The 26,103-nt window shown below is 29.8% G+C and overlaps 1 long non-coding RNA gene and 1 pseudogene across 1 annotated transcript; one reads left to right on the top strand and one right to left on the bottom strand.

The window, feature by feature from the left end:
• Window positions 1-1,781: 1,781 nt before the first annotated feature.
• On the bottom strand, window positions 1,782-8,976 carry LOC145797689 (pectinesterase 2-like; annotated as a pseudogene).
• Window positions 8,977-15,694: 6,718 nt separating this feature from the next.
• Window positions 15,695-20,503, top strand: LOC145796888 (uncharacterized). The gene is made up of 6 exons (XR_014337540.1): window positions 15,695-15,854; window positions 15,991-16,039; window positions 17,510-17,589; window positions 19,458-19,514; window positions 19,590-19,691; window positions 20,258-20,503. It is a non-coding gene; the product is annotated as an uncharacterized LOC145796888 (long non-coding RNA).
• The last annotated feature ends 5,600 nt before the right edge of the window (window positions 20,504-26,103 follow it).

The raw sequence follows: 26,103 nt of genomic DNA, 5'->3' as shown, positions 1-26,103 counted from the left end.
GATTTTACCTTCCACAATTTCTCTAAACTAGAGATGTGTTGCTGGGCTTGGTGAGCACACATTGCAGCCCCTCTCGGTGATCAGATATTGGTAACTCTATATTCGATCATATTTAAACTAATGTTGTGTTTGGTTGGGAGATTTGAGAAGGAATTTGGAAATGGAAAGGGAAAAGGTGTGTCAAATTAGATGAAATATTGGTATATTTTATTCTAATTTTACCTACCTTTTCTCTTTCCCTTTCCAAATCACTTCCAAAATCCTCCAACCAGACACCGCGTACAAGAATGGACAATAATTATAATTTTGAGAAAAGATCATTTATAATTTTTTTTTTAATACAAATGTAATTATAATTTTGAGAAAAGATCATTTATAATTTTTTTTTTAATACAAATGTGATTTGATAATGTAATTACTAATATTCGATCATTTTGATTTTTTACATAAATACTCTACTCAACGAATTATAAGATATAAAAGGTTCATAACACTAAAATGAGCCTATCAAGTCCAATAGTGTCTCCCTAGTTGGATGGACAACTGGAGAGAATCCAAGCCTTATTTATTATTGTTCATAACAAATTTATTGAGATATAGTTTATTGACTACTTAATAGTTTATTATTTTTCCCTTGATCTAGCAACCAAAAAAAAAAAAAAAAATAGTTTATTATTTTTTCATAAATTTGATCTCGCTATTTTGACTTTTCATTATTTATGTTCATTAAGACAATGGGTCAAAAAAGAATTTTTAATAAAATAGAGTAAAATGGAGACTCTAATGGATAGTATATTTAAGAAGATTGCTATATAAAACAGAAAATAATTTTTAGATTATAATTTAACCCAAAATTTGATCATGCTAATGCTCTAAAAGTGATACAAATACTTGCAGCCATTTATCACATGATTTTTATTATTTTTACTTTTTTAAACCTAGTGAGGGAGAGTGCTACAAATAATATTGGCTAAAGATTTAATATTATTCAAGCATGTAGAATGTATATATATACTATGTATTTAAGAAAAAACAACCATATGCAGTTTTGGAATCATATTTTCAAATTTTGTTATGTACTATTGAATTTGAAGATAATATTCAAGGCTCATCGATGGGTCAAACCCGTTGCGAGACCAATTACAATATAAATGGGCTGCCCATGCGAATCAATTTCGGCCACTAACCAAGACTACTCTTAATCTCTTACGTGCCCATGCGAATCAATTTCGGCCACTAACCAAGACTAGTCTTAATCTCTTACGTACCCAGTAGGAGAGCACTATAATTATTGTTGCATACTCAAAATAAAAATTATAAAAAAAAAAATTAAAATTTATAGATAAATGCCTAAACATTTAAATTTATGGATCAAATTTATTTTGAATATAATTCATATCATATTAAATTTGAATGCATCTCATACACTTCACTTTCTAAGACAATTTTATGAGTTTGTTGGTTTTTCAATTATAATATTATCTTAAAGCACAAATATAGCTGTTCATTTCTACGAGGCTGGTTCAAAATGACAACCCAATTAAGAGTTCTCACAACAATAATAGGCTTCAAGAGTTGAAATTCTATTATCAGCGATAAGATAGAGAGAAAGTAGTCACAAGAAAATGTTGTATTGCATTGAATGAAACAAAAAAATTTCATTTTATTCTTCATTGAGATCTTAAAAATACACTTTGTTCAATACCCTATGTTGTGTATAGTATGGAAAAACCAAATAACAAAGCAATAACAAACATATGAATTGATCAAATACAACATAATTAGAGGTTAGAAGTAAATGGCACAATGGTAGAAGGCAACCATGACTGACTAGTTATAAAATTTGTAACGCTAAACTGTGATGCTTCAGTTGTGCTAGATATCACTCGATAACCACCCCACTTTATTCTTCCACTAGTCGAAGAACTAGGGCTGGAGTTTTTATATTCTCTGTAATACAGAGTATTTAGAGCAAAGTTACCATCCCATTCTAACCAGCCTGCTGGATCAACCAAGGTATCAAGGTAAGTTTGTGGATAAACAGTGCACAAATATTCCATCCAAGGCCTTCCTAGATATGTCTTGAATGAGCTAAGTACCGATTTTAGGTCAGATGAAGCCACGACTTGAGAATTATAAATTGAAATACCAGTATTTTGGTTAGGGTCAGTTCACCCTTGTGTTGTTACAGTATTTTGTTGCCCACTCATTGGTTTTTTGGCATATTTCATGCAATTTTGGAGAATTACTGTTGCATTTCCAAATATGAAATCTACCGTGCCATAAATATCACATTCTTTGTAAAATTATCGTTGAGAATGAACGTAGAGTGTATCTTGGTATCCTTCAAAACCACAATAGTAGAAAACGGAGAGATCAAAGCTAGATCTAAGTGCTATAGCTTGGTGATTTTGTGGCCCATGTGTGTTACGGAATGTTATATCACGAGCAATGAATCCTCCACCAATAACCGCTGCAAATAAAATATGTTATCAATAATTAGTAATTGTTTACTCCATGGTTTAGTAATGTTGTGACCTCTAATTGTCCTTTCAAATTAAGTTAATAAAAGCTTATCACTACAAAAAATTAAAATTTTAGAAATAAAACTTAAGGACAAAATTATTTTTTAGCGCCTAAATATTTTTGTTGTAAAAAGTATTGTTATTATATTTTTAGCAACGAAAATTAAACATTAGTCATGAATTATTATCATTTTGGGACCAAATTTTTTGTCTCAAAAAATAAATTATTTTGAGACCAAATTATTTTGTCCCTAAAAGTCTATTTATTAGTGGTATTTTCAAAATTTTGTCGCTAAAAGCCTTGTTTTTGACTTTTTAAGACGACCTTTTAGCGACTATTCTCACGACGATGGAAATTGGTCCCTAAATGTTTTTTGCAACAAAATTTTCACTTTTAGATACTAAAAAATTTGGTCTCTAAAACTCTTATATGTTGTAATGTATGCTTCCACAAAAGTTGAATTTTCATACTATAAATAAAAAAATTGAATTAATTCAGGAATTTATCTTTCATAATGATGGAAACTTTAAATTGACAATGAAGAACTCTAGACTTTATTAAAAAAAGATATTTAATTTGTTCAAAAAGAATAGCCGGCATCATAAATTGATTATATCAATCAACTTTGGAATGAAATGCCATCAGCAAAGAATCCTTCACCATTGACAGCTGAATGTCACAATTTTCATGAAAATTTTACCAAGACAATTTGAAATTGAATATCAAATTAAGTAAATTTAATTTTTTAAAAAAAAACAGAATAATGAAAAGTAGCATGATCTTTCCTTTACATTTAATATAGGAATAGTTAACAATCAATTTTATGTCATGACTTTTTGGTACTTCTCTTTAAAAAAATTATATGTTAGACCACACAAAAATAAATAAATAGACAAATAAACCAGAAAATCGCCTAACATTTGAAATGTGAGTATTGAATTTATTCTGAGCATCGCCCACACCAAAACTAGTATTCAATCTACATCGCAAATTCAAATGTTGGAAAAAAAATTTAATCTCTTTTTATTTTTATTTTTTATTATGCATGGAATTTCTGATTTTCATATTATTATTTTAACTAATTAGTCTATATATATGAAATTTAAACAAGAATTGTTATTTTTATAGTGAAATTCTCTTCATTAAATGGTTATCACTCCTTTTTGTTTAACCTCGTCTCTTACAAATGAGATTTTTAGTTTTGAAGAAACTACCTTGAAATTTTGACGAATGGTCTAACAATTTAAACTTTTTTTTTTTTTTTTGGATTTTGTATGCACATCATTCATAAAATAATTCAGATTGATGCAATATTGATAAAAATTTAATTTTATAAAAATTGGATCAATATAAGTTATTCATAGATGATCTATTTATAAATTTTACAAAATAAATAATTTAAATTATTAGAATAAAGCCTATGATAAACCTCCCAACTTAATAATACCATTTTTAGTGGACCGGAGAGAATCTAATTTCGTTTATGTTCATATAGAAACCAACGGTTATTGAGCTGGCACAAGGTTTCCTTTATCCACTTGGGTCAATGTAGACATTTTCTTCTTATAGTCAATAACGTAATGGGAAATTTATGCGTAGATTTTAATAGGCAAATTTATTATCTAATAGATTTTATAAGAATTAATAGTGTTTTTTTTATCAAATATTATTAAAAATTTATTAATTATTAATTTTTAGTGACAGTTTAAAAATTTTGTTACAAAAAATATTACTAATTATAAATTTAGCTACAGTTTACAAAAATTGTCACAAAAAGTCACTAATTTTCAACGCTAAGCGATAGTTTAAAAAATTTGTTATAAAAAAAGGTTACTAATTGTAAATTTTAGTAACAATTTATAAAAATTGTGAGAAAAAAAAAATCACTAATTATTGATTTTTAACGATATATAAAAATCGTCACAAAAAATTATTTTTAATAACTAATAAAATTTTATGAGAATTAAGTATACCTATCAAGACCTAGTGATAGTTTACCCTAAGGTAATTTGGTTAATTGTATCTGAACGTGTTATGTTCACATAGAAACCAATGGTTATTGAGCTGGCACAAGGTTTCCTTTATCTACAATGGTTTAAGAAATTTGCAAAGTTTTATATAAAAAAAGGGGTAAAGTATTAATAAATTTTAAAATGTGATCTTATGAATTATTTAATACTCTTTTTTTCTTATGAATGTAAAGGTCCCATTAAAATAAAAATTGTATAAAATGATAGTCACTTATAAGTTTGGTTTTAATTTTTTAGAAATAAAAGTGAGTTTCTCCAAATATGAAATTATATATTTGGGCAATCTACACTATAGAGGTTTTCGATTTTTTCTCATTCTGGAACAAATCTCACATTACGAATAAGAACGTAACACTCTAATGTAATACTCTAATAACGTAACACTCTAATGTAACACACTAAAAAACTCCTTACACTATGTTTGGTTGGGGATTTTGGAAAGGATTTGGAAAGTGAAAAGGAAAATGTGTGTGAAATTAGATAAAATGTAAGTATATTTTATTCACATTTTACTTATCTTTTCTCTTTCATTTTCTAAATCTTTTTACAAAATCCTCCAGCTAAACACAGTACTAGTGTACTTTTTCTAAAAATAACAATGTAACATTCTAAATTTTTTCCAAACATAACACTCCAATGTAACCTACAAAAAAACTGCTTAGCGTACTTTTCTTAAACGTAACACTCCAATCAATGTAATCTCAAAAGTAACACTTCAATGTAATACATATAAAAATACTAAAAAACTACTTAGTGTACTTTTTTCAAATATAACACTCAGTTTGAAATTACATATTTACTCAAAACTTACTAAGGAATTTATGTATTCCTTTTGGAATGGTTTGAAGAATTCCACACCATTTTGCAATAATTTGAAGAATACCACATTTTTTTTAGTCTTACATTAGAATATTACTTTTGTTAGCGCCGTCAGATTGGCAGATCTAAAGAAGAATGCTGATGGACAAGAAAGTCTGGTGTTTGCTACTTTAGCTGGTGACCTGGTAATCCGAGGACTAATATTACTATCAGTTGTTATGACATTTTTTAATTTTTTAATTTTTTTTTGTTGGTTCTTGTATTTGAAATAGAGAGTTTATTTGCATTGATGACTTATTCTTAACTCAGTAACTCTCCAATGACCATATGAAGATTTCTAGATTGTGAGAAATATGAAATATTTTTGTGTAACATACACCGTTTGATTTGTGTGAATGTTTTGTTTTTGCACAATGATTGTGGACTATCATTTTATAAGATTTTACTATATGAATGGGAGTTATTATTTTATATTAGTACTATTTTAGTTTTATTATAGGTATTTTTTAAAAAAATTAGCACATTTTTTTTAAAAAAAAGGGGCTATCACGGCGTTTTTAAAAACGTCGCTAAATAGTTGGGAAAAAGAGATGTAGTGACGTTTTAAAAACGTCGCTAAATAGCATGGTGACGTCATGTTACAATTAGTAGAACTTTTAGCGGCGTTTTATAAAACGCCGCCTATAGTAATATAGTGACGTTTCTAAAGCGCCATAGAGTTATAGCGACGACCGCATCTTCGACGTTTAGTGCTAAACGCCACAAAAAGATTTGACGGCGTTTTTAGGACTTATAGCGGCGTTTTTCAAACGCCTCTAAAACCTTGATTTCCAGCAGTGAATCAATTTTATGTCATGACTTTTGGTGCTTCTCTTTAAAAAAATTATATGTTAGACCACACAAAAATAAATAAATAGACAAATAAATCAGAAAATCGCCTAACATTTGAAATGTGAGTATTGAATTTATTCTGAGCATCGCCCACACCAAAACTAGTATTAAATCTACATCGCAAATTCAAATGTTGGAAAAAAATTTAATCTCTTTTTATTTTTATTTTTTATTATGCATGGAATTTCTGATTTTCATATTACTATTTTAACTAATTAGTCTATATATATGAAATTTAAACAAGAATTGCTATTTTTATAGTGAAATTCTCTTCATTAAATGGTTATCACTCCTTTTTGTTTAACCTCGTCTCTTACAAATGAGATTTTTAGTTTTGAAGAAACTACCTTGAAATTTTGACGAATGGTCTAACAATTTAAACTTTTTTTTTTTTTGGATTTTGTATGCCCATCATTCATAAAATAATTCAGATTGATGCAATATTCATAAAAATTTAATTTTATAAAAATTGGATCAATATAAGTTATTCATAGATGATCTATTTATAAATTTTACAAAATAAATAATTTAAATTATTAGAATAAAACCTATGATAAACCTCCCAACTAAATAATACCATTTTTAGTGGACCGGAGATAGTCTAATTTCGTTTACGTTTACCAATGGTTATTGAGCTGGCACAAGGTTTCCTTTATCCACATGGGTCAATGTAGACATTTTCTTCTTTATAGTCAATAACGTAATGGGAAATATATGCGTAGATTTTAATAGGTAAATTTATTATTTAATAGATTTTATAAGAATTAATAATATTTTTTTTATCAAATATTATTAAAAATTTATTAATAATTAATTTTTAGCGATAGTTAAAAAATTTTGTTACAAAAAATATTACTAATTATAAATTTAGCTACAATTTACAAAAATTGTCACAAAAAGTTACTAATTTTCAACGCTAAGTGATAGTTTAAAAAATTTGTTACAAAAAAAAGTTACTAATTGTAAATTTTAGTAACAATTTATAAAAATTGTGAGGAAAAAAAAATCACTAATTATTAATTTTTAATGACATGTAAAAATCGTCACAAAAAATTATTTTTAATAACTATTTTATTAAAATTTATTTTTAATAAAATTTTATGAGAATTAAGTATACCTATCCAGACATAGTGATAGTTTATCCTAAGGTAATTTGGTTAATTGTATCTGAATGTGTTATGTTCACATAGAAACCAATGGTTATTGAGCTGGCACAAGGTTTCCTTTATCTACAATGGTTTAAGAAATTTGCAAAATTTTATATAAAAAAAAAGGGTAAAGTATTAATAAATTTTAAAATGTGATCTTAAGAATTATTTAATACTCTTTTTTTCTTATGAATGTAAAGGTCCCATTAAAATAAAAATTATATAAAATGATAGTCACTTATAAGTTTGGGTTCAATTTTTTAGAGATAAAAGTGAGTTTTTTTAAATATGAAATTATATATTTGAGTAATCTACACTATAGAGGCTTTCGATTTTTTCTCATTCTGGAACAAATCTCACATTACGAATAAAAACGTAACACTCCAATGTAATACTCCAATAACGTAGCACTTCAATGTAACACACTAAAAAACTCTTTACACTATGTTTGGTTGGGGATTTTGGAAAGGATTTGAAAAGTGAAAAGGAAAATGTGTGTGAAACTAGGTGAAATGTAAGTATATTTTATTCACATTTTACTTATCTTTTCTCTTTCATTTTCTAAATCCCTTTTCAAAATCCTCCAGCCAAACACAATATTAATGTACTTTTTCTAAAGGTAACAATGTAACATTCCAATTTTTTTCCAAACATAACACTCCAATGTAACTCACAAAAAAACTGCTTAGTGTACTTTTCTCAAACGTAACACTCCAATCAATGTAATCTCAAAAGTAACACTTCAATGTAATACATATAAAAACACTAAAAAACTACTTAGCGTACTTTTTCCAAATATAACACTTAGTTTGAAATTACATATTTACCCAAAACTTACTAAGGAATTTATGCATTCCTTCTGGAATGGTTTGAAGAATTCCACACCCTTTTGCAATAATTTGAAGAATACCACATTTTTTTTTTTGTCTTACATTAGAATATTACGTTTGGGAAAAGTAAGCTAATTTTTTTAGTATTTTTTATTTTTTGGTTACATTGGAGTATTACACTAAAGAGTTTTTTTTGGAACGTTACGTTTGGAAAAAGTATAATAAAGATTTTTTTGAGTGTTACACTGAACTATTACAGATTGAAATTATACATTTGTTTAAAACTTACTAAGGAGTTTTTATACTCCTTTTGAAATATTTGAAGAATCTCATATTTCAAGTCATTTTTGTAATTCTTTTGAAATATTTGAAAAATCTTACATTTTAAGTCATTACAAATAAAAAAGATTTTCTTATAAAAATTTATCCCAAATTTGATTCTCAGTTGTTGTTATGTATCTTACCTTTCTAACACAAAAGAAAAAAAAAATTAAAGAAAACATAATAGAAATAAAAATATAACCGTAAATCTAATTTTTAAATAATATATTAAATTTATATTTTCAAAATTAATGGGACTATTAGGCCTAATCGAATCACCATTCTTTAAGATGAGATTTATAGATAAATTTTTCATTAGAAAGTACTTAATTTTGGAAAAATATTAATTGATGAAATTTCGTTTTTTTTTTTTTTTAATCATACTTTATCCACATAAGTCAATATGGACATTTTCTTCTAAATATGTTTTCTTGTTTGTTTTCTATTTTTTCCTAGTTTGAATAATTATACAAAATTGGTGAGGATTTTTCATATGGGTTCCACATAAAGAGATAAAGGAGCACAAATGTCACGTTTGGAGCACAAATTATCTGTCACGTTTGGTCTTATTTTATATTCTATCTCATATGGTTAGGTGATCGAAATTAAACGTTATCCTATAACAAATTAAAATTTAAAAAAAAAAATTAAAAAATAATATTATTTTTTAGAGATGAAGTATTATTGTTGTTAAAAGTGTCATTATTGTATTTTTAGAGACAAATTGGATATTTAGATGTAAATTACCATCTAGACCAAAATTTTTGTCTCAAAAAATAAACCTATGGGATTAAATTATTTTGTTCCTGCATTTATTAGCGACATTTTCAAAATTGTCACTAATCTTTTATTTTTACTTTTTGACACAACATTTTAGTGACTATATCGCAACGATCGGATTTGGTCCTAAATTTGCTTATAACAAAATTTTTACTTTTGGAAATAATTTTAATCCATAAAATTCTTATTTGTTGGAGTGTTCAAAATATTTTTGACAAACAACAATATATAGAATGGGACAGAGATAAGCTCATCATAAAACAATCATTTTAAGAGAAAATTAAAATTCAGTCTATTTGACCATGAATATTTATAAAATTATGTGGTGCAACTTTTTTTTTTTTTTCGGATTTCATGAACGGTCCCTATACTTTGAGTCTTTTATTATTTTAGTCCTTAACTTTTCAATTATGACACATTTGACTTTGAATTTTAAATCATGATCCAAATAAGGACAATTAAAGATACTATTACTCAATTTTAAGGGCAAAGTCGTCAATTCGATAAAATATAAACTAATTTGACAAAAATAAATATCAAAAAAATATGTTTGAATTTTTAAAATTTATTTCCACACATTAAAAATAAAATTATGTAAAATTGATAAGTTGTTTAGACATTTATTTATTTATATTTTTACAAAATTAATTTTTATTATGTGTTTGAATGATGATCATGTAATGGGTGGTTATTTTTACTTTCATTAAATTAGTTTGTATTTTTCTAAAAGTAAAATATGACGACAACTTTGACATCATTATCAAACCAAACAATTAAATTAAAAAATTCAAAATTAAAAACATTTCATATATATATATATCGATTACACATTAAAAGCTTAACTGCCACCCATTATATAATCATTATCCAAACACATAATAAAAATTAATTTAGTAAAATAAATAAATAAATGTTTAAAAGATTTATCAATTTTATATAATTTTATCTTTGGTGTAGAAATTATTTTTAAAAATTCAAAAACATTTTTTTGACATTTATTTTTATTAAATTAATTTATATTTTATCAAATTGACGACTTTATTCGTGAAATTGAGTAATGGTATCTTCAATTGTCATTATTTAGAACAAAATTTAAAATTTAAGATTAAATATGTCATAATTAAAAAGAATCAAAGTAATACAGGTACAAATTATAAGGACGGTTAATGTAATTTATTTATTTATTGTGTTAAAAAACATGATAAGCATTATATCTTTAACAGATTCTCCTAATTTCGATTACTCCAACATCAAATACTATGAAGAATCAACCATTCGGATTAGTCTTTAAAAAGACAAAAACAACAACTAACTATTAGAAATAGTCAAAATCCAACTAACTAACTATTAGGAATAGTCAAAATCTAACAAGAGAACGTAGATTCTGTTCTCCTTTTCGTCCAACAACGTATCAGAAAAACAATGACATGCATAATTTATGAGCGAATTATATTAATAGACTCTATAGTTTACAATTTGTATTATTTTAATATTTAATTTTTTAATTATAATATATTTAATTTTAAATTTTAAATCCTATTTTAAATAAAAATAATTTCAAATATCATTACTCAATTTTGAAAATAAAATCGTTAGTTTAATAAAATATAAATAATTTTAATAAAAATAAATATCAAAAAAATATTTTTAAATTTTTAAAAATTATTTATACTTACTAAAGATCAAATTATATAAATTTAATAACTTTTTTACATATTTATTTATTTATTTTATTAAATTAATTTTTATTATATATTTAAATGAACACATATAGTTTAAAATGCGTTGGTGCCATTGAGCGCCCAATCAAAACAGGCAAGTTTCTACCAACAAAATAAGGACCCATATTCTCTGACTGTGACGGGGTTATGCTATTTAAGCATATGAATTTGATAATTTTTATATAAAAATTTGATTAATTTGATAGTCATAATAATGTTAGTTTATAACATTTATTTATAACAAAAAATGAAGAATAAATATTATTTAAAAATTAAATTATTTATTTTTTGAGAAATATATATAATAAATTAACGTGTCTACGGTTATTTGATCGATCAAATTTTTTGCATTGAATGATCTACATGTTGTGATTTAAAAAATGAACGATGCAAATTATCGAGGTGAAACTCATAGGAAGCCCTACGAGTTCAAACAACATAATTCAGTCTACTTTGTAAACCGGCCAAAATCTTATTCCAAAAAGTAAATCCTTCAAAACACACAAGTACTTGGGCAACAACTCTTTAAATATTTATAATTTTAATATAATAACTTGGATAAATTACATTGATTACTCTTAAAATTTTAAAAAAACTATAATAAATTTCTACAATTTTAATATAATTGCATCGATTTTATTTTTAGCAAATTTAAAGTGAGATAGTATGTAAATGTAAGAATAAATAAAGGTAAAATAATATTTAATGTGAAAGTGATAATAATAATATTTTTCTTTTGTATGACTAAAAGTGTACAGATTTGAAAAAATAAGTGTTATGTAAATTAAAATTTTAAAGAAATTTAGTGTAAATATGCTAAACTTGTGAAGTTGAATGTATTTTTTTTTCAAATTTTTAGAAAGGTTGGCTTAATTTACCCTAATAATTTTAAGTGAATGATCTAAGATATATGGGTATTGATTAACAAAGTTTAAAGTATTTATAAATTGTTTATGTTTCACACTTTTATAAATAATGTAAAATAATTTCAAACTTGTTAACAAATACTTTTGGAAAACTTATTAATAAAATCTTTCTATTTAATAATTAATTTATTTTATGAGGACAAGTAATCTATTTCAACGAAAGGGAATCTTTTTGTGAACTTTTTTCTTTATCTTTAGTAAAATAAAAATTAAATATTAAAAAAAATTATATTCTAAGTTATACCAGACTCCGCGTTTTTCTGGACGAGCGCGGGTAAAGAAGCTAGTCCAAGACTATAGGTTTAGGATAGCCACTTGGAACATAGGAACCTTAACTGGTAAGACGATGGAATTGGTAGATGTTATGATTAGGAGGAGAGTTAGTATAGCTTGCATACAAGAAACTAAGTGGACGGGAGAGAAATCTAGGGAAATTGAGGATACTGGTTTTAAACTTTATTATAGTGGTAAGGATAGACGCAGGAATGGGGTAGGGATCATAATTGCCAAGGGTCTTGTGGAAAGTGTGGTGGCGGTCATTAGGAAAGGAGATAGGATTATGCTAGTTAAATTAGTTATTGGAGGGAATATAGTGAACATTATTAGCGCTTATGCCCCTCAAGTAGGGTTAGATGATCAGACTAAGAGGGATTTTTGGGAGCACATGGATGAGATCTTACAGGAGATACCCGTAGGAGAGAACCTGGTTATAGGTGGAGATTTTAATGGCCATGTGGGCATAGATAAAGTAGGTTATGAAAGGGTGCATGGTGGATACGGTTTTGGTGACAAAAATGAGGTTGGAGAGAGAATCTTAGATTTTGCGTTGGCTTCTGACCTGGTGGTGGCCAATACTATGTATAAGAAGAGGGAGGAGCATTTGATAACCTTTAAGAGTGGATTAATTAAGAGCCAAATAGATTATTTCTTAGTGAGAAAAGTAGACTGCCTAAAATGCAATGATTGTAAGGTGATTCCTGGAGAGAGTCTGGTCTCTCAACATAGGATTTTGATACTAGATTTATGTTTTAGAGGGCAATACCAAGTTAGGAAGGATGGTGGGCGTCGTAGGACGAGATGGTGGGACTTAAAAGGGGATAAATTAGAAATATTTAAGAATCGAATGGATAAGGAAGGTACTTGGGATTTAGAAGGTGATGCTAACACTATGTGGAATTCGATGGCCAATTGTATGAGGAGAATCTCAAGGGAAGTGCTTGGAGAGTCGAAAGGAACGGGACCCAGCTCTAGGGAAACTTGGTGGTGGAGGGAAGAGGTCCAAGCGGTAGTTAAGGCAAAAAAAGAGTGCTTTAAAAAGTGACAGAAGGATAGAACTGAGGAAAATCTTAAGAGCTATAGATTGGCTAATAAGGAGGTCAAGAAAGTAGTGAGAGAGATTAAGTTGAAAGTTTATGATGACCTATACACTAGACTAGATAGTAAGGAGGGAGAGAAGAGGGTATACCAACTTGCTAAGATACGGGAGAGGAAAACAAGAGATTTTAATCAAGTAAAGTGCATCAAGAGTGAGGATTCTAAGGTATTGGTGAAGGACGATGAGATTAAAGAAAGATGGAAGAATTATTTTGAGAAACTGTTAAATGAGGAACATGGAAGTACGACAATAGAGGAAGAAATAATCAGTAATACGATAAACCAAGACTATAGGTTCTATCGCAGGATTAGAAATTTTGAAGTGGAGATTGCACTTAAGAAGATGAAATCAAATAAGGCTTTAGGGCCTGATGATATCCCTATTGAAGCTTGGAAGTGTTTGGGTAAAAAGGGAGTTGCTTGGTTGACTAGGTTGTTTAGCAAAATTTTGTTGACTAGGAACATGCCAGATGAGTGGAGGAAGAGTATTTTAGTACCAATCTATAAGAATAAAGGTGATGTCCAGAATTGTAACAACTATAGAGGAATTAAGCTAATGTGTCATATAATGAAAGTGTGGGAGAGGGTGATGGAACATCGATTGCGAGACATAACAGAGGTGTCAGAGAATCAATTTGGGTTTATGCCTGGTAGGTCAACAATGGAAGCGATCTATCTTTTGAGGAGAGTAATAGAAAAATATAAAGAAAAGAAAAGAGACATTCATATGGTGTTTATCGACCTTGAGAAAGCATATGACAGAGTGCCCCGAGATATAATATGGTGGGCGTTAGAGAAGAAAGGGGTGACAAAAGGCTACATTGACGTGATTAGGGACATGTATGAAGGGGTGGTGACCACTATTAGATCGTCAGCTGGAGAAACAAATGAATTTCCTATCACTGTAGGGTTACACCAAGGATCTACCTTAAGTCCTTATCTTTTTGCTTTAGTTATGGACGAGTTGACGATAAATATTCAGGATGACGTGCCATGGTGTATGCTTTTTGCAGACGATATTGTGTTAGTGGATGAGACTAGAGAAGGAGTTAACACAAAGTTGGAGATCTGGAGAAAAGCTCTTGAATCTAAAGGGCACTACAACAAAAGTAACCTATAGTGACGAAAAGTAGTGAAGAAAATAAATTTTGTCACTAAATAAGAATAATCCGTGACGAATTATAAAATTTTGTCACGTATAATAAAAAAATAAAAATAATAGGTGACGAAATTTATTTTTGTCAACAAATACTTCTTTTTAGGTGAGGAAAAATTAAGTTTCGTCACCAAAAGTTTTCCCGCTAATATTTTTTGAGTGGCGCCAAAAATTTAGACTTTTGGTGAGAAAAAAATTTATCACCAATTATAAAATTATTAGCGAGGAATACATTTTCGTCACCAATAATTTTATACATATATTTTTTGAGAAACTTGATTTTAAATGTTTTAAGACCATTTCGTGAGAAATATATTTTTATCACTAATAATTTTTAATATTTTGAGACATTTTAGTGAGAAAATTATTTTGTCAACAATTTTAGAGGAAAAATTTTAACATATTGGGCGGTAATGGAAAAAATAGACTACTAACTTTTTTCCTCCTTTTATTTTTGTTTATCAATTTTTCTCTCCTCTCTCTCTCTCTCTCTCTCTCTCTCTCTCTCTCTCTCAAAACAAAAACACAAGTTAATTAACTCTCTAAACCTATGGTGACGGAAAGTAGTGAAAAAAATATTTCGTCACTAAATAAGAATAATCCGTGACGAATTATAAAATTTTGTCACATATAATAAAAAGTAAAAATAATAGGTGACGAAATTTATTTTCGTCAATAAATACTTATTTTTAGGTGAGGAAAAATTAAATTTCGTCACCAAAGTTTTTTCCTCTAATTTTTTTGGGTGACGCCAAAATTTTGAGATTTTTAGTAAGAAAAAAAAATTGTCACAAATTATAAAATCATCAGTAAGGAATATATTTTCGTTACAAATAATTTTAAATATTTTTTTAAAGAAATTAGTTTTAAATATTTTAAAACTATTTCACGAGAAATATATTTTTATTGTCAATAATTTTAATATTTTAAAATTTTTAATGACAAAATTATTTTATCCCCAACCAATCTTGAAGGGGGAACTTTGAGATTTGACAGTAATGAAAAAAAGGAACCCTATTGATTAGGGATGACAATGAAAATATTATCTTATGGGTATCATGGAGATCCAATCCAAATATATGGATTTTTCTCTCTTTTTTTAACCTATAGGATTAATTAAGTGGGTTTTTAAAATATCCATGGGAGATGGGTCGGGAATGGGTACCGCCCATATCCCCACAAGTTAGGGTTCTCTTTCTAAATCTCACTCTCACGGTTTCTCATTCTCATTCTCACATAGCAGCGAAGGCAACAATCTCCATAGGTTTTGCAAAGGCAACGATCTAGCGACGGCGATCTCCGTCGGCGTTACCACGGTGGTTCTCCGGCGTGGTGAGTTTCTCTATCTCGTTCTCTCGTTCTCTCTTTCTCTCTTGTTCTGTGTGTGTTTACAAATTCATCTATTCGTCACTTTCTCAACTTCCAAACAGAGTTGTTGCTTCACAGAGTTTTTGGTACTCTTTTGCAGTTGGCGAAACCTGTCTAAGAGACTTACGCATCAATCAGCAGAAAATACGGTTAGCTTCACAGAGTTGTTGCTTTGATTCATGGAAATTTTAACTCAATGTTGTTTAAAGCTATGGATTTAAATCAGTTGTGAATTCAGATGCATTTGGGAATTGTTAGGTTTGAATTCTCATGTGGAAGATGAAATTGAATTACTTCTATTTATTTTCTTGGGACTTTGCTATGTTATGTTATGTTATGTTAAAAGGGTTTAGGGTCAAAATGGATTGCATAAAAGCTTTGTTACAAAAATGGCAATTGCCTCTGCAAATGATCAAGATCAATATAGCTACTCCTTAAGTTTTTAGGCAAATAGGTTATCTCTGTTTTGATGATTGGTTGCTTTATATAGTCAAAATAAAATGAGTGTTTTAACATTTCCATTGAATAAGAAGAGAAAGAGAAGAGAATGTTGAGTGGAAAATTGATCCCTTTTAGCTTGTAGAGACAGAAATATGGGTTTTTAGAGAGAGAGAGAGAGAGTCTTGGGATTTTAGGGATTGTTTCAGGTACTAATCCAATCTTTCAATTTTACTTTCATCAATTATTGATCAATACTGTTGAATTTTCACTTTGTTGTATTGATTAGCTGTTGAATTGGCTAATGCTCCTCTGTTCATGTAAAACTAATAAAAGAATGGATCAATTCTCCTAAGATCTGAAAAAATAAAATAAAATAATGAAAGAAAAGAAATAATAAGCCCCATAATTTTAGTGTAATTACACCGACATCTCTTTTAGTAAGGTAAAGTGATTGGAATTAATGGACATAATGGTGTGAAGACACAAATAAACAAAGTAAAGAGGGAATTTGACATCACTACCTCAGACTATGATGATCAAGAAATTGCAGAGAACATAGCTCATAATTGTAGAGTTAATGGAATTTCTCCCGTCCTTCCTCACATTAAGCGTGAGTTCTTTTTCTCTTTCATACGATAAGGAAGATAGATCCAAGAAAATATTGGTGAGGACTATCAATAAGATTTGATGCTTTTGACCTTCATTCTCATGATTGGTGGATTTTTTTTATTTTTTATTTTCATTGTAAAATTAGACTTAGGGAATGAACAATATGACATGATAGGTATAGTAGATCACTCATTTGTATTTCTTTTAACTTTGCTCAATTGTTTGATGGATTGGGATTTGGTTATTGCTAGTGATATTTTATAGTGTAAGTTCCTAATCTGAAATTGGCTTCTAAACATTTGGAAATGTACTTTACTATGAATAAGCAATCTGACTTTGACTCAATACACCAGTATGTCAGACATATTTTCATCACTCTATTGTTAATGGAAAGACATTAAAGAATATAGGAAGTCTGGAGAAATGAGCTATAACTTTAGAAACAACATCGTGTATATATTTTTCTCTCAATCTTGCTGTCATTGGGAAGGTGGATTCTCCATCTCCATCTGAAATTGGCTTCTAAGCGTTTGTATATATTTTTCTCTCAATCTGTTCTTTTCTCTCAGGTACAGTGGTCCCAAAGAGTGCCAATTCTCAAGCCAAAGGAAGGTGGATTCTCCATTGCCAATTACTTTCTTAATTAGGGGTATAGCTTCTCTTCTTAAACTGAAAAGTTTCCTCACTGTCAAAGACACATTAGAAGGGACTTGCATAGTCCTGAAGCATCTAGATTTGATAATATATGTGTGAATCCACTTTACCCATAGGATATTTGACTTTTTGCATATAGCCCAAAGAAGTTTCATAGTTGTAGCTTGATTCTAATGAATGATTGATTTAATTCACAGAACTCCCCCATTTTTTGGACAGAAAACTTGTTCCCAACTTACTTTAGCATATGTTAAGTGGTTTTCAACCCCTAACCAAAGGAAGTCTCTCGTAATGGCTTCTATTTCTTTCAAGATTTGCTAAGGAAGGATAAAAACGAAGGACCAATAAACTTATATGCTGCTGAAAAGAACAGATTGATCAAGTTGGAGCCTACCACCATAAGACAGAAATTTAGTTGTCCAACTGTTGATTCTATTCATCATTCTTTTATTAAGTTGCTCACACTCTGCAGCTTTAGTTTATAGAAAATCAGAGGAAACAGTAAATAATTAACCGTCAATTTCCCTTATGGTATTGGCAAAATGGATAAAAGATCAGACTTAGTTAGATTCATTACTAACTCCACAGAGGAAGGGAAAAAGAAAACTTATGTTTCTGAAGATTAGGTTGTAGGCCAGATAGAAGATGGAACTGAGATAACATACTCTTAATGATTTGGAAAGAGCCCATGTTAGCTTCACATAGAATGAATAGATCATCAGCAAATGCCAATTGAACCTAACATTTCCAATGGAAAGTAAAACCACCTTCTCTCACTCTTTGCTGCAGCATTCTATAGAAACACTCCATCACAATTGAGAAACAAGTAGGGGGACATAGGATCACCTTGCCTTGGACCCCCTTTTGCTCGGGAAATAATCAACTAATTCTCCATTTATTACTACTGAGTACATAACAGTGGAAATGCACACCTTAATCCAGCCAACAAACTGAGCAGGGAATCCCATGTGTCATAGATACCAATAACAAATTCCAATCTACAGAGCCATAGGCCTTGATTAAATCAATTTTGAACACACCTTGTTGGTCCTTCATTTCTGTGATAAACTCTAACAACCTCTTGCATCAATAAAATGTTATCAAGTGAGTAGCAAGCTTATCCAGAACATAACTTTGGATGCTGCTCTAATCTTACACCTCATCCAGGGTGGAATGGAAAAAAACACATATATAGACATGGGAGATTTTGTTTCTTGTTTTTCCTCAAAGTTGTTTCTCCCCTTTTCCACAAACCTTGTCCCAGTTATTTATTTTGGTTGAGTCACAAAGTTGATTGTCTTTTAGCCAAACTAGAAATTAGACAAATTTGGGATGCAAGGAAGTGATACGTATGGCTGCATTTCTTTAAAATTATTGATATATTTTTAGCTCTTCTCCTTTTTGTCTAGATTAGAGAGGGGTTGTTGAAAATTGGATTGGCAACAAAACTGCAAGAGCCTCTATAGCTTGTAAATACCAATGTAATTCTTTTTCTAGTTTTCTTCTTTTTCTAAAAGTCAAAGTCAAGTCTCTAAAAGTATAGTTTTCATTTTGCATTTCAAGAAGATGATTCTATTTCTTTCAGGTTTCTGTTTGGTGGGTTTTGTGCTTTTTTTTTTCTTCTTTTTGTTTTTGTTTGTTTGTTTGTTGTTGTTGTTGTTGTTTTTTTTTTTTTTTTTTTTTTTTTTTTTTTTTTTTTTTTTTTTAAGTTACTACAGAAATCTATCTATAGATTCTGTAAGTGTTTGATGCCATGTCTTTATGTCTGTTTTATTTTATTTTATTTTTGTTTCTTTCAATATTATTCATTTTGTGGAGTACCAAAGACTCGTGTGCTTATTTGGATGACTACTGAGCTTGTAGATCTGTGATTATTCTCCTGATCAACATAGAAGCTTTGATGGAACTAGTAACTCTTTGGTAAGTTACTATAAATATTTTCTTTCATATCAGTAATTTCGGTTAAAAAAAATAAATATAAATATATATTTGCAGTGCTGGTCATGGGTAGAGGATATTCTTGAGAGAGAGAGAGAGAGAGAGAGAGAGAGAGAGAGAGAGAGTAGCTGATGATGATGCATAAATTACTACATGAAGGTAATTTCTCTTACCCTTAATGTATGCACTTATTGCTATTGTGTGGTGAAAGATCCACCAATGAACTCTCACCTATCTTTATTTTTAAGAGCCAAAAAAATCATGAACATGTTTATAAATAAAAAATAAAAAATATTCCTTATCAAAGAGGATTTGATCAAGGTTTTTGTTGGGTACAAATTCATAAACAAGGCGGTCTGGACCTTCAATGGTACAACCCAAAAGTCTTACAAGGTTCTTGTGTTGAATTCCACTTATCAAATTTACTTCATTGAAGAAGTCATCGACCCATTGTCATGAATCAAATGTATCTCAATGCTATATTATATTTTCAAGCTATTAAATATATTCTGGCATTAGTGATAGTGATATATGATATTTCTGCAATCTTTTGGCATCTTCTGTTATCCGTGTTGCTTTATCATCAAGGATCACCTCAACACTTTAAAGTTTTTGATTGTTATATGCATTTCTACTAAATTGGTTTATAAAATAAAATAATTTATATGTGAGTTTAGATGTAATTCATAATATATTAATGTTTTCCTTGTTTAATTTCTTTGCAGATTGGTTTCTGATGACGTTTATTAGAAGCATACTTGCAAATCAAGATCAAGTGTTGAATTTTTTTTCTTGAACTGATACTTAGTTCTAGTTTTAAACCTAGTTGACTGCTATTTTTTTTGTTGGACTCCACGTTAGTTCATTTTGGAATTTGTTATGATGGTTTTTTTTATTATACTTAATGGATTATTATTAAATTTGTTTGATGGATATATTTTCATTTATGATATAAATTGTTTAGTGGATTATTTTGTGGAGTGGTGTATAATAGTTAGTGGATTTTTTAGTATATTTAAAAGGTTATTGGGATATGAGTAGGGATGTTTGTGAAATAATAATTTAAATTAAAATATAAAATATGGAACAAGTTTAGTGACGAATTTTTTTCATCATTTGTACTTGTTATTATGACAAAGTGATTATTCGTCGCTAATAAACATTTTTTGTGAGAAAATTTATTGTGGTTTATATATGAAATATTTCATTGATTTTGTTGTTTGGTGACTAAAAATTTCGTCACGTATATATATATATATTTGTGGCGAAATATATTTCGTCATCCATGTATGACTTTTGAAGACTAAAATTTCGTCACCTTTACATCTTACTGTGACGAAATTATTTCCTCATCAATGATCAACATGTGTGACAAATTTATTCGTCAACTAAAGTTAAAAATATGGTACTGAATAATTATTTGGTGACGAAAAAGAGAATTTTTTATGACAAAATGTTGTTTTATTGGTGACAAAAAATTTCGTCACTAAAGTAATTTCATTGGTGACGAAATTATTTTTCGTCACGATGGTTTTTAGTGACAAACATTCAATGACGAAACCGGTGACGAAAATATTTCCTCACAAATATCTATAGTGACGAAATTAGCTCTTTGGAGACAAAAAAATTTCGTCATTTAAGACCCAACTTGTTGTAGTGGGGTTTCGAATAAGCAGAACTAAGACAGAGTACATGGAGTGTAAATTTAGTAACAGTAACAATGAAAGCAGAGGAGAAGTGAAGATTGAGAACCAAGAACTGCCTAAGAGTGAACATTTTCGTTATTTAGGGTCGATTATCACAACAGCGGGAGAGATTGATGCAGATGTGGCCCATAGGATTAAGGCGGGATGGTGTAAGTGGAGAAGTGCGTCTGGGGTATTGTGCGATAAACGAATACCCACTAGACTAAAAGGTAAGTTTTATAGAACGGCTATTAGACCAGCTATGTTGTATGGGACGGAGTGTTGGGCAACTAAGAAACAACATGTAGATAAGATGAGTGTGGCTGAGATGAGGATGCTAAGGTGGATGTGTGGTAAGACTAGACAGGACAGGATTAGGAATGAGTGTATTCGGGAATGGGTAGGAGTAGCACCGATAGAAGATAAGTTGAGAGAGGATCGTTTGAGATGGCTTGGTCATATTCAACGGAGACCAACAGAGGCAGTAGTGAAGAGATGCGATGCTGTAACGGTAGATGGAAGTGTTAGGGGACGGGGTAGGCCTAGATTAACGTTGACTAGCGTTATAAATAGAGATATGAATCTACTTAATTTGACTAATGAAATGGCCTTTGATAGGGCCGCGTGGAGAAGAAGGATTCATGTAGCCGACCCCATTTGATGGGACTTAAGGCTTCGTTTGGTTTGGTTTGGTTATTCTAAGTTATACCAGACTAAACTGATCAGAAAAGTAAAAATAAAAATTTTAAAAGAAGTCCACCAAAGATTAAAAAAACAGTTGGCTTTTTTTTTTTTTTGGTCTTTACGAAACTTTTTTAGAATTTTATTTATTTATTTTTACTTTTAGATCATTTTACATTAGGCAGACTTGAAAACTGAAAACAATTGGCATAATCTAGAAAAAAAAAAAAAAAATACCTAAAGACAAAAGTAACATACTTTTTAAAAATTAATGATTCATGTTAATTTTTTTAAATTCAATAGAATTTTGCATGTTAGTTGATATTGTACTACATATCTTTCTAGGATTGTTACTTAGATATAATCAGAAATATTAATATTAATGTGTGGTTTATAATCAGATTTTATATATAACTTCTACAATATATCAATTAAATTTCAACATGACTGTGTAAATTTCTTTACAAATTTTGATTACTATTTGCAGAAATCAAGCCTTTGTTGTCAGCCGGGCAATGGATTGGAAGGCTACATGGTTTGGGCCATGCAAAGGAGGTTTAGCTGGTCAAACGTAGTGTATGGTTTGACTAGTCAGGCTTTGTCTAGGTTGTGTTAATGGGCCGAGCAAAGCCTCGTTGGGCCTTAGGCTAAGATTAGGCCAGATGCGTTGTCCTCAATTAATGTGGCAATCAAGATTGGACCGGGTTATATTCATTTGACCGGCCAAGTGAAATTGGGCGCACATCTTGGCTGGGCTAGTTTGGGCTCTGCTCAACGTATATGGTTGCATGCTGCGCTAGCTTTGTGCGGTGCTCCATGCGGCATTGTGGATTTAATTTTAAATAACGAATAACAATCTCAATCAAACACTTAATAACAAATCGGTGCAACGATTTAACGTGAAAAAAAAACAAGCCAAAACTATAAAACAATCCACTAAAAATAAATAAATAAATAAAATAAAATGCACACGAGAACTCTCAATTACTTAGCAAGTCTACGCACGAATTAAACCGAACCCGATGTGCCTCTTCCACCATTATTTTCACCTCGGAATTGTTTTGCCCAACGTTGAATCCACAAAGCCAATGTCAAATCCATGATGACGAGCCACTTTGGAATCCACCAAAACTTCAGGCCCAAGTTTTTGCAGAATCCACCGTTGAACACATCTCTCTTTTTGCGAATAAAAGAACAAAACCAACCCTTAATATTTGTCAATATGTAATTCATCGATCAATGGATCACCTTTTATACATCAAGGAAACTCATATATAAACACCTTCCAATATCGAACACTTTGTTTTTCTTCCTTTCTAAAAATCTAGATGGATTAAACCCTAAAAATAACAAAAAATGCTCTTTATAATAAACAGAACCGCGAAGACCGCTCGAGCACTCACTTTACCGCTTGAGCGGTGTGACTAAAGGAGGTGCTCACATATAGGCCAACCGCTTGAGTGCAACATCTACCGTTCGAGTGGTAAAACATATTTCTCAAAAGTTCATAATGCAAGTAGAGATACTGGATAAACCACTTCATCTCTTGAGAGCACAAAAGACCATTAGATCCCCGTACTTAGTCAGCGAACTAACAAACAACGAATACTCAAGTCAAGATATGGAATGTCAGCACAAACTCCTCTATATAAGTATAGCTCGGCTTGGATTCACATCTAAGCTCTCATAACTCACAGATACAATAGAGTGAACAAAAATACAACTGAATAAAGTTTTGCCCAACAAAATTGCCAATTACAAAAACCTAAGAATTTATGTTTTAACTAAATATAACAAATAAAATATAAAAATACTGCTTCATTAGCATCAACAAACTAATTACTTGACTAACTATTACTTAAAAGGAGATGACTTCTCTCATGTCGGGATTCGAACGGGAAAGGTGCTATTGGGCTTGGTGAGCCTACCTCAATGATCCATATTGTTCATCTTTTAGGACTTACTGAGAAGATCATTTATGTAAAAAAAAAAAAAAAAACATTTTATCTTACAAAAATGGTTGGCAAATATAATTTTGAGAATAGATCGCTAATTTTTTTAATACAAAATTGAATTGATCATATGGTTAACTCTATTCAATCATCTTGAATTTTTGCATTAATACTCTATTCAATAAATCTTAAAAGGTAAACAGTTTAGATTATTGAGCAGCAACAGAATAAGGATTTCAAGATAGGAAGTGCCAAATATTATGGGCCATTTTGGGAACAAGCTTATAAGTCGACTTCGTTGGATCGGTAGATCCTGATAAGTCACTACAACAAAAAGCATTTTTGGCGACGTTTTTTAGCAACCAAATTGAATTTAGTTGCCAATTGTATGTTTTTGGCGACAATATACGTGTTGGTCGCCAAAAAATACACCATTAGCAACAAATATCTCAATTCGTCGCCAAAAATAGTTGGCGCCAATTTAATTTTTTGCGCGGGAGCGCTAAAAACGTTTTGGCGACGAAATTAATATATGGCGACGAAAATGTTTGTCGCCAATTTGGACTTTTTGGCGACGGAATTAAAGTAGTCGTTGAAAGGTGAATGATATTTATGGCAACATAATTATTTTCGTCGTCAATAAATTTCTTGTCAAGACGACGTGATTTTGAATCGGTCTTTTTTTTTTTTTTTTTTTAATGACCGAATAAACAAGATTGACCTAAAATGAGTCTTTTTTGTCTTCTCATTCCACAACCTGAAGCGGCACAACAGAAGACAAAGAGGTATGTCTTCTCTCCCTCTTCTTCATCTCTCTTTCCCTCTTCCTCTCCCTCTCCCTCTCACTCTCACTCTCTCACACTGTCTCATCTTCCTCTCTTTCTTCTTTATCACCAATTTCATTCTCTTGTTCGGCATTGCAGAACACAACACAATCAATGGGACTGATTTTTCCCTCACACTCTCACACTCTCTCATCTTCCTCTTTTTTTTCTTTGCCATCAATCTAATTTTTCGGACTGATATTCTGTTTTTTCGGACTGATGTTGTGATTTTCGAACTGATATATTCTAATTTTTGGATTGATTTTGGAACTGATTTTCGGGACTGGTATATTCTGAATTTCAGACTGATTTTGTAACTGATTTTGTATTTTTTGTGGACTGATATTATAATTTTGGGTATGGATAATCTGGTTTAGGAGGGTATAATAGTTTCAGGCTCTGAATCTGAATGTGTAGGAGGATAGGATTGAGAGTTGAGTTGAGTTTCCTTTGTTGTATTCTATTCTATTCTAGTCTGTTTTCATTTTTTTGAACTGAATATATATTCGGTGCCTTTAGTTGTTGTTTCATTGGACTATAATTGACATTTTTATCAGCTACCCAGTTTTCTGTTTTACATTTGGACTTCTTGATATGGTGATAGCATCAAGGCCTCTCCTAAGCTCATTGTAGGATTTGCATACTATGTGATAAGCCTTGTGAGTCTGTTCAAAGTTTGACCTTGACTGCTTGCAATCTTCATGGATATATTTGTTGGAATAAAAAAAGTAGTATGACATAGAAAACAAAAGAATTGAAAAAGACTTTCCATTTGTATTTAAGCCTCTTCTTGGAGGGGAAGCAAAAGAAAACGTTCTGCATATTATGTGGCAAAATCTTGATAGTCAAACTGTGTGCATCTTTGTTAAAAAAAAAAAAAAAAAAAATGTGTGCATCTTGATTTAAAATTTTCCATAATTTTTAGTTTTTGAAAGATTTTTTAATGCCAAAGTCTATTAAAACTTTGTACAAATTTCTATTTTCTATGATTATTGTGTGATTGATGGACATGATTTGCTCAATATATATTTGGATCCAATTCTTTTAGGATAAATTGCACTCTGCCCCTTTATTTTTAGTCATTTTTTTATTTTTATTTTTATTTTGATCATTCATGTTTCAAGTTTTTTTCTAATTTACTCCTAAAACTAACTTTTGTTCAAAATTAGATAGAAAATGCATGTTACCTGCCACATGATATAAAAAATATATAATTATATGGGTTTGAGTAAAAAATATATTATTATATGGGTTTGATCCCCAATCCACGAAGCTCCACTTCTCGATCAATGACTTCCTCTACAACATCTCAGCTATTAGGCATTGTCTCAATGAAGGGTAGACAAAAAGTGAGCTACAATTGCAATTTAGCATCTCTTAGGTCCACATAGGCTAACACACAAAAGGGTGCTCAGTGAAGTTTAATGAT

The sequence above is a fragment of the Camellia sinensis genome, chromosome 8 (genome assembly GCF_055761805.1).
Source record: "Camellia sinensis isolate YWXY chromosome 8, ASM5576180v1, whole genome shotgun sequence".
Lineage (NCBI taxonomy): Eukaryota > Viridiplantae > Streptophyta > Magnoliopsida > Ericales > Theaceae > Camellia > Camellia sinensis.
The sequence above is the reverse complement of the archived record's forward strand: the minus strand, read 5'-3'. Positions and strand labels throughout refer to the sequence as shown.